General features: G+C 42.9%; 1 long non-coding RNA gene across 1 annotated transcript in view; it reads right to left on the reverse strand.

The window, feature by feature from the left end:
* Positions 1-7,378: 7,378 nt before the first annotated feature.
* The window catches only part of LOC116097573, a 7,413-nt gene continuing 5,090 nt past the window's right edge, over positions 7,379-9,701 (reverse strand). The window contains exon 3 of the long non-coding RNA XR_004121471.1: positions 7,379-7,482. This is a non-coding gene — a long non-coding RNA (uncharacterized LOC116097573). The remainder of the gene's footprint in view (positions 7,483-9,701) is intronic.

The following is a 9,701-nucleotide window of genomic DNA, read 5'->3' on the forward strand; positions in this document are numbered from 1 at the left end:
AGAGCCCTGCTGCCTCCTACCTCCGTCCAGATCTCCCAGTCCAGCCCCTGGGTCTATGAGCTTGGTGGCTCTTGTCCTCCCTGATGGACAATCATCAAAAGGCAAAGTGTCCCGAATATGGACCAGGGCTGGAGTAGAGGAGGACTTACCTTAAAGTGGACTAGAAGCAGTCCTGGTAGCACTGGCTACGACAGGAGGCCCATGAATTCAAGACCAGTCAAGACTTTAAATACATGCCCTGTCTCAGATGCAACAACATCAACAACAAAATGATCCAAAAACTTACATTGCTAGGCATCAGAGATGCCTTCAGACTTGTGGCTGCTAAGATAGTTTACCTGCTGCCCCGCCTTCTCAAAATGACTCTGAGTATGTGTTATGTCACAAGGACTAAGTTGAAAAGGCAGAAGACAAGCTGGGCAGGAAGTCCTAAAGAAAGATGAAGTGGCTGGGGGAGGATCCCTATTGGCAGCCTAGGACCATGCTCCAGTTTCTATAAAGATCAAAGAAAGAATGAGAGGATGAGAAGGGGGATAGGGAGGAGGAAGGAGGGACATAGGCAGCTCTCCTTCCTTGATAATGCTCACACAGGCCTTTTGTATCCTTAACTCTGCTTGTTTAACTCAAGGCCTGATGTGCCCAGAGGCAGACAGTCTGTCGAGGGGTAGCTGGGCCTAGGAAGGCAGACAGCCATGTTTTGTGTGTGTGTCCTCATTGGGCATTTAATCATTAAACTTAAATGATTACAAAATTCAGAATATGGAGAAGATACGTATGGTAGACACCCCTGTAATCCCAACCCTTGGAAAGTAGAGGGGGTTGAGTCAGGAATCCAGGATCATCCTTAGATACATAGTAAATTCAAGGTGAGACCCAATCTCAAAGCAGACAGTGTGGACAATATTCTTACCTCATCTGCTTCCAACTTCCTCCTGTCAAGATGATTTCCCAGGGTCTCCTCCAGCTTAGATATTGTATTATTTTAAATTAAAGCTGAAATTTCAGAGAAATGAAAATGCAATTATTTTATAAACATGTCAGCAGAGGGTGGCAATTTATTTTGGCTCCCCTTATGAGTTCATCCAATGATCTGAGTCCAGGCCTCTGGGGTTCATCTAAGCTTTATTTGGTCCTATCTCACCCAGCAGAGCACCTCACACGTGCTCAGAGCCTGCCTGTTTTCACACATGTCGTCAGGGACTATCCCAAGAACTTATTGCCTCCCCCCACTTCCCTTCATTCGTCTGTTTTTCTGAGTGCAGCTTGAAAAGATTACTCTTTGTCATAGAAACTAAGCTATCAACATCAAAAATCTTCAAGTAGACTGTTTCTCATTAAGTCACTGCTATTCTGAGTGAATGACTGGTCCCTGGGGTCTGCATGACCTTCATCTCTAGAGCATCTCAGGCCACATCCAAAGCTTTCAGGGTTCTCATTAACGCCCAACAAGACTGCCTGTTCACTAAAAGGCCCTCTGATTAATATCTACACACCATAATTTTAGTTATCAATTATCTGGGAGAACTGGTTTCATTTCTCCAAATCTATTCATGGCAATTGAATTTTAAAAAAAAAATGTCTTGTGGGACAGGGGCTCTGGATGAATCCTGAGTTGATGTGTGTTGTTTGGCATGGAAGTGTCCAATGCCTCAGTCGCATGGACATGGCAAAGCCTTCTTCAGATGAGGCTCATAGGGATGGCAAAGCCTTACCCTGTCCCAGTGTTCCCACTGGGACAAGTGTGCTGGATATGGACGTTATTGCTGTCTCCCAATTCCCACAAGTCTGTGGTCTGAATACTGCTCCTGCTGAGGTTAGCCAAACCTGCTGCCTTATAGACACAGTAACTCCCTCCCACTCTTTGTTCAGTTGAGTGCAGTAACCTGTCTCCTTCAAATATATGTAATGAACATGCTGAGCTTCTATGCCTGGACTTTTCCGTTGGAGAGGCCAAGGACACCTAGTTCCAGTTTTTGTTATTGTTGTTTATGGTGGTACATGCATGTGTGTGTGTGTGTGTGTGTGTGTATGTGTGAAAAAGAGAGAGGGGGGAGAGAGATGGGGGAGAGAGGGAGAAAGTGAAAGACCCCCAGAACTGGGGAGATCCTTACTCAAGTCTCGGGATGACGCGACCACCCAATAACTCACGAGAGACCGAACTTGCTGCAATCACATGAGGTTTATTTGGGATAGGCTGGTACCGGGGTCTATCTCGTGACCATGCTGGCCAGAGGAGTTCGACGCTGAACACAAGAAGTGTGGGGTATTTAAAAGGAAAACCCACAAGCTGGGAGCGGGGAGAGGGTTACCAAGGAAACATAACAAAAACAATGGAAAATTTCAGAGGGACCCAACCCAAGGTATTCAGTTAGGGAGGAGAACATATTCATTCTAGGAATGTAATCTTCATCTACCGGTCAACAGGGTGGAGAGTCTCATAAACCAGTAGACCTTCATTCCTAGTTCTGCCTTCATTGTGGATCATTCAGGAGGGGCAGGTTTTGGGAACCAGAGCCATGAGGCTCTGAGTTAGCCAAATTCCTGGAACTAGCTACTCCATCTTTTTTGGCTTGTGGCAGAGGTTTTCCATGCCCCCTTTTAAGTAAAGGTTACACATTATACATACATTTCTATTAAATGCCCTCATTTTAAATTCTAAGATTCTCCAGCCTTTCAAAAGGGAGATAGAGAGGGAAGGAGAGAGGGAAAGATGGAGAGAGGGGGGGAGGGAAGGGGAGAGGGAGAGACACAGAGAGAGATTTCTTCATTCTGTTGTCCCTACTCAGGATTCTGGAATGTAAGTCATGCAAGGACCCAACATCTTGGCAGTCTCTATGAGCCCCCATGAGATTGAAAGGTGTAACGTTTCTTTTTTCTTCTCTTCTGTTTTCTTTCAGATGTTGGATGGAACTTAAGTTTGCCTTTCATAGGACAGTGGTTCTCAACCTTTCTGATGCTGCAACCCTTTAATATAATTAATTCCTCATGTTATGATGACCTCAACCACCAAATTATTTTCATTGGTTCTTCATAACTGTAATGCTGCTAGTTATGAATTGTAATATAAGTGCCTGATATGCAAGATATCTGATATATGACCCCTGTGACAGGGTTGGCCAGTCTGTCATGATCCACAGGTTAAGAACCACTGCCATAGTACGTTGGGATTTTCCGCTCTCCCTCCTAAGCTCCTTTTGCAAGCAATGTTGTTGTTGTTGTTGTGTCTGTTATGTGACTGACCTCCACTCTTAATACAAATGGCATGGCTCTCTTTCCATTTCCTAAGAATTTATAATAAACTTCTCTCTTCAACTCAAAAAGAAAAAAAAGAAAGGAAGAAAGGAAGAAAGGAAGAAAGAAAGAAAGAAAGAAAGAAAGAAAGAAAGAAAGAAAGGAAGGAAGGAAGGAAGAAAGAAAAGAAGAAAAAGAATGTGTTGCAGATTTTCTCTGTCCAGTCACATTAGGGCAATGACAGGCCTGTGAGTGGACAGGAATAGAGAAGTGGAGGAGAAGTTGAGGGAGGGAAAGGTCAAAGGAAAAAGGCAGCGGCTGGATCATGGAGTCAGAGGAAGATGACGCGTCAGACCCTGCGTGGTTACAACCAGGCTAAGGTTTTTACGAGGTTAAATTAATTGGGTCAAAATTTGTCTTTATCATTTAGCATTGAAATTGTTGTATTGGCATCTTGTAATTGTGATCTTATTATTATACAAACCTGATTAGATAATTAAGCCTTAAGAGTCATGCTTTACTGGGTTCTAGGTGTTAGATGAATGATTGTGGGGTGTGTAAAGAGTTGCATGTGAGCAAGATGTTGCTGCTAGCTGGGAGAAAATAACAAGAGTCCCAGGACATGGTGTTGCTGGACAGTACCGGCTCAAGAATGGAATCCGGTGGGAAAGAGAGTTTGCAGGGTAGATTCACTTTTTTAAGTATTCCCACAACAAGAATGTGTAAAAAAAAAAAAAAAGGCTTTCCTCTTTTAATGGCTTGAGCATTACTTTGAACTTTTGTAATAGTAGCTTTAATTTGCTTGAAGTAATAGTTGTTTCAGAGGCTTACTGCCTCTGCTACCCTAGGCCTAGTCCTAGAAGCTTCTAGCCTCCATACAATCTAATCTAGGCCTAGAATGGTTTCAGCCTGTGAGATTTACTGCTGAATATGCTCACTCTTTCTAGCTCTTTCTGATCTCTGCTGGCTAGTTCAACTCAGCTGTTCTGTCTCAAACTCCTCTCCAAGCTGACTGGTTCAATCTGGCTTCTCTCAGCTTCACCTGAGTTGCTCTGCTTGGCTTCATACTAACTTTGGCAATATGTTCTAATCTTTCAGCTCCTCATTCTCTGGCTTGTTCTGTCTTTACCTGTGTCTAATTTGTTCTCCTCATCTTGTCTCTATAAAACTGCCTCCTTTCTTTCTCTTCACTGCTTTCTTTTTATTAAAGATTGATTTATTTAATGTATGTGAGTACGCTGTTGCTGTCTTCAGACACACCAGAAGAGGGCACCAGATCCCATTATGGATGGTTGTAAGCCACCATGTGGTTGCTGGGAATTGAACTCAGGACCTGCCATCTCTCCTCTTCACTGCTTTTTAAAGTAGCTTCATTGTCTTCTCTTGTCTCATGAGAGTTGGACATATTCTATTCTGTCAAATCTTTCTCTGATTCATCACTTTGTCTGCCACTCAATTAGACATCACTTTCAAATATGGGTGTTTCTTTCTACAAACTAACTTTACCTTCATTGTTTTGGGATTAAAGGTGTGTACTAAGGGCATGTCTGTATTCCATCCAGAAGGATTTAAAGGTGTGCTAAGGGCTGAATCACACCACAACTAGAAACAGATTATTTTTTCAGTAAATAATACAATTCAGGGTTCACATGAAGCGTGATAAAAATATCCTGCAACAGATTTTTTTCTGTATCTCAGGAAGAGCCTATCTCACCACTTGGTGACAAGTGGCATTAGTTAGTTCAACCAGATAGCACTAAGAGGTCCTTAAGGATTAAAAACCTCCTCCTTCCAAATGTCCATATCTTGCCACTGTACATAAACTCTCTTTTCTTGCCCCAAGGGTTACAATCTGTGTCAGGTAAAAAAAAAAAAAAATCTGATTTCAGATATAAGCTATCACTACATGGTTTCTCAAAGTCATCCTTGAGTGTTGCAATAATGACTTTACTCATTGTACTGACCAAATCCCTGATAAACAATTTGAGGGAGGGATGATTGGGCTCTTGGTTTGAGGGTGTCGTCTCTCATGGTAGGAAAGGCAGTATGGCAGGAAGGCTCTGACAATGGCAGTGCCAAGCCGCTTGTTCAGATCTCTGCAGACCAGGAAGCAGAGACAGGACAGGAAGCCAGCCAGAGACAGAATAGGATGTCAACAGAATAGGAAGTCAGACCAGGCTTAACTATAAACATCAATGCACACTGTACTAGTTTGAATTTGCTAGGCTCCAGGGAGTGGCAGTGTTTGGAGTAAGTGTAGCCTTGTTGGAGGAAATGTGTTACTTTGGGAGTAGCCTTCGAGACCCTTCTTCTAGCTGCCATTCTTCTTCTGTTTGCCTTTGCAACAAGATGTAGAACTTTCAGCTCCTCTAGTGCCATACCTGCCTGGATGCTGCCATCCTTCCTGCTATGATGATAATAGACTAAACCTCAGAACCTGTAAGCCAGCCCCAGTTAAATGTTGTCCTTTGTAAGAGTTGCTTTGTTCATGGTGTCTCTTCACAGCAATGGAAACCCTCACTAAGACCCACCACAGAACACAGAACCACTTGTTCTAACAGTAGCTAAACCTCCCAAAGGTTTCACAGCCTTCCAGAATACCACCAAGTATGATCAAGTGTTCAAACATGAACACATAGAAGGTATTACCTCTAAACCATAACAAATATTGTTAATCTATCCAAATTCAGGAGCTACAGAAGTAAAAGGACTTGAGTCTTAGGAGCTGTAGTTTGGTTCTGAACTGATGATCTGAGGAAGGCAGGGGAGTGGGAGCTGGTGTAGGTTTCCAAATGTTGAGAAAGAACAACATTTGGAAGTATAAGTAGAACAGAGATTCCAGACAGCAGAAGTCCAACAACCTCTGAATGTGTATCTTGTCCAGTTGTTCTGGTCACTCCATATGTCTTTAGTCAAAGTGTGTAAGTGAACAAAGTTCATGGTTCACTTGGCAGCTGGAACCCTGCATCAGTATTGCCCTTTTTCTGACATCCCAAGGTCACTGTGCAAAGTTTTATCAGTAATAGCTTTGTTTTTGGCTTCTGTCTGAAATTCATCACTATGTTCTCTTTCCCATGCCCACGCTACCCCAGGCAAGGGCCTACTCTTGAAGACAGGAAAGGTTCACTACATGGTTAAAGCAGAAAGAGCACTTGTACCCCCAAATGATCAGCTCCAAAATGATGTGTGGCAATAGAGATTCTCCACAGATCTTCCCCCCAAATAATTTACTATTTTATGTGTGGGGGTGTTGGGATGCATGTGTGTATGTGCACCACACATGTGCCTACTTCCCATAGAGGCCAAAAGGATGCCCTCAAATTGAAGTTACAAGTGGTTGTGAGCCACCATATGTGTGCTGAGATTGAAAGCCAGGTCCTCTAGAAGAGCAAACGTGCTCTTAACCACTGAGCTTAATCATATCTTCAGTTCCTTCATGGGGTTTTTATGACAAGGAAGAGCACAGGTTTGTAAAGATGGCCACTAGCATTTGGGGGGCCTTGGAGGTGGGAAGGAAACCTGGAAATACAAGGAGATCTGCAAGCCTTTGTCTTTGGAACAATGTGCCTGACAGAAGTCAGGGTAAGCCCAAATAGGCTGACTGGAAGGGGCTCAAACTGAAACAGCACTAAAATAAAGTCATTGGCATCTAACATTTGTTTCCAAAGATTTATTTTTATTTATGTGTATGCATACCGTGTGTGCAGGTATATTTGGTGGCCAGAAGAAGGTATCAGATCTACTGGGCTGGATTTGTGAACTGTTTAACATGGGGGAAGTGGGATTTTCTGAGTTCATTGGAGACTCCGTTGTGTCGTGTTATGTTTTTCTTGAAGCTGTCTTATGAGAGGATGCTTTGCTGAGGTCAGACATGTGTGTTTTTCTGGAAGCAGCCTGATAAAAGGGCATGTGATGTTTTGCTGGAGCAGATGCTTGAGAGGACACATGATGTTTGGAAAGAGTATAAATATAACCCAACACAGTGGACAATGCTCCGGCATTGGTTCACCTTGCTTTCTGGGCTGATCTTGGCTTGTTGTGACTTCGTGGAGAGAAACACACCAAAGAACTTTTGGGTGTGTCCTGGCTGCTTCTTGCTGCTTTGTCGAACTTATGCTGATTGGTGGAACCTCAAGGTTTTTTCTGGATCAAGTCACTGCTGCTGCTGACAACAAGGAAATATCTACTTCTAAACAGGCTCATGCTCCCTTGTTCTACTAGGTATCTTCCTCCTTGGCTTTGACTGGTAGGCTATAAGGGAGGTTGAAGCATTGAAGAACTCTTATTAAAGAAGGTTTTGAAAACTCTAAGCCTACACGTAAGTGCTGAGAACTTCACTTGGGTCTTCTAGAAGAGCAGCGAGCAAAACCTGATGAGCCATCTCTCCAGGACCCCTTCCACTCTCCACACACTCCTGTAGTTGCTGTGTCAGGGCCTCACTAGCTTCAAATTCACAGAGACCACACGCCTCTGTTTCTTGAGAGCCAAGATTAAAGGTGTGCACCACCATTCCTGGATGATGTCCCCTCCCCACTGTTGGAACAGGCTCTTATGTAGCTAAGGCTGTCCTCAAACACACTTTGTCCTTAGTGAAGGATAACACTGAACTTCTGAGTCTTATGCCTCTACTTCCTACATGCTGGGATACTAGGTATGCATTACCACACTATTCTCGAGATAACAGCCATCCACCTCTCTGGGAAAGGTTTACTATATACCTTGGCTTATTTTGTATTTTAGAATTGGCCAACACTTTATCCCATAAACATAGACCAAGTGTTCCCATGGGCTGAACAGAGGAGGTTGGTTTTACAGACAGGAAAGGACTGAAGAAAGCAGCATCAAAGAAGAACAAAGCGAGTTCATTATTTCAGAAGTACTGTCTTCCTAAGATGAGACAAAGAGGAGGAACAAGAAAATAACAAGTTAAAAACAGAGAGGAAGAACAAGAAAGTAACGAGTTAAAGACAGGGAGGAAGAACAAGAAAGTAACGGGTTAAAGACAGGGAGGAAGAACAAGAAAGTAACGGGTTAAAGACAGGGAGGAAGAACAAGAAAATAATGAGTTAAAGACAGGAAGGAAAAACAAGAAAATAACGGGTTAAACAGAGAGGAAGAACAAGAAAACAATGGGTTAAAGACAGGGAGGAAGAACAAGAAAATAATGGGTTAAAGACAGGTTACTTTTTTAAGATAAGGGTGGAGATAGATTCCAGATGAACCAAATCTGGCAACAGCTTGATCCTGGCTGTTGTAAATAACAGAACAATTAGTTCATGTGGTTTGACCACTGAGTTTGGTGTCTGACTATGGCAGCCTTAGTGTGGTGTCCACCAACAAAACAGCTGAATATATAAAAGAAGAGTAAACCCCAGAAGAATGCTGAAGGGAAAGAAAGTTCCTACAAAACGCCACATGCTTCATGCCTCTATTCATATATGCCACAGCAGACAAAGCATGCACGGGGAAAATCTGTAAAGATGATTGCAAAAACAAAACAAACAACAACAACAACAAAAAACAGGTGTGTGGGAACTTTCAGAGCTCTAAATTTTTAAAAGTAAGGTTGTACAGATATACGCATCTGTGGTTCTGAGAACTATGAGTCCAAACACTATATAAGAAATAAACTACCAGGAGTCAGGAACTGCATGCAGTGGTAGGGACTGGTCAAGTCTGAAGTATGTAGGCAAGCTTAAGGAAGGATTGTTAAAACAACACCAGGCACTGGTGGTGCACATTTTAATCCCAGCACACGGGAGGCAGAGGCAGGTGGATCTGTGTTGCCAGGGCCACACAGTGAAACCATGTCTCAAAAAAAGAGGAGAGAAGGAGGAGGAGGAGGAGGAGGAGGAGAAGGAGCAAGAAAGGAGGGAGAGAGGGAGGGAGGGAGGGAGGGAAAGAGGGAGGGAGGGAAGAAGAAAATTAACCAGCATTATCATGTGCAATTTTACTCATTGTATATACTCAAAAGAACTGAAAACACATATCCACCAAAAAAAATGCATGAATTATCATAACAGCATTATTTTTAAGGCCAAAACACAAGTGATCTAAATGCTTACTGATTGAACAGTTAATGACTAAATTGTAATGTTTTTATGTAATTTATTCAGTCATGAAAAAGAATGAGGTGCTGATTTATGATACAATGTGGATTAATTTTGAACACATTATGCTGGGCTCAGGGGGTAAGTAAAATTTTAGTAGACACCAAGCCTTACTTCAGTCCCTGGGACGCACATGGTAGAAGAGAACCTGAAAGTTGTCCTCTACCTCCACAAGAACATTATGGCACATGCCAACAACAAGCAAACAATTTCTAAAAAGGCATTATGTAAGTGCATGCAGGCAGACACAAAATGCCATCTATTGTCCGATTCATTATGGAGTTTGAACCCACAGAGCCAGAGGGTGGATCAGTGGCTGGCAGCAGAGCCAGAGGGTGGATCAGTGGCTGGCAGCAGAGC

Source organism: Mastomys coucha, unplaced genomic scaffold (assembly GCF_008632895.1).
Source record: "Mastomys coucha isolate ucsf_1 unplaced genomic scaffold, UCSF_Mcou_1 pScaffold19, whole genome shotgun sequence".
Classification (NCBI taxonomy): Eukaryota; Metazoa; Chordata; class Mammalia; order Rodentia; family Muridae; genus Mastomys; species Mastomys coucha.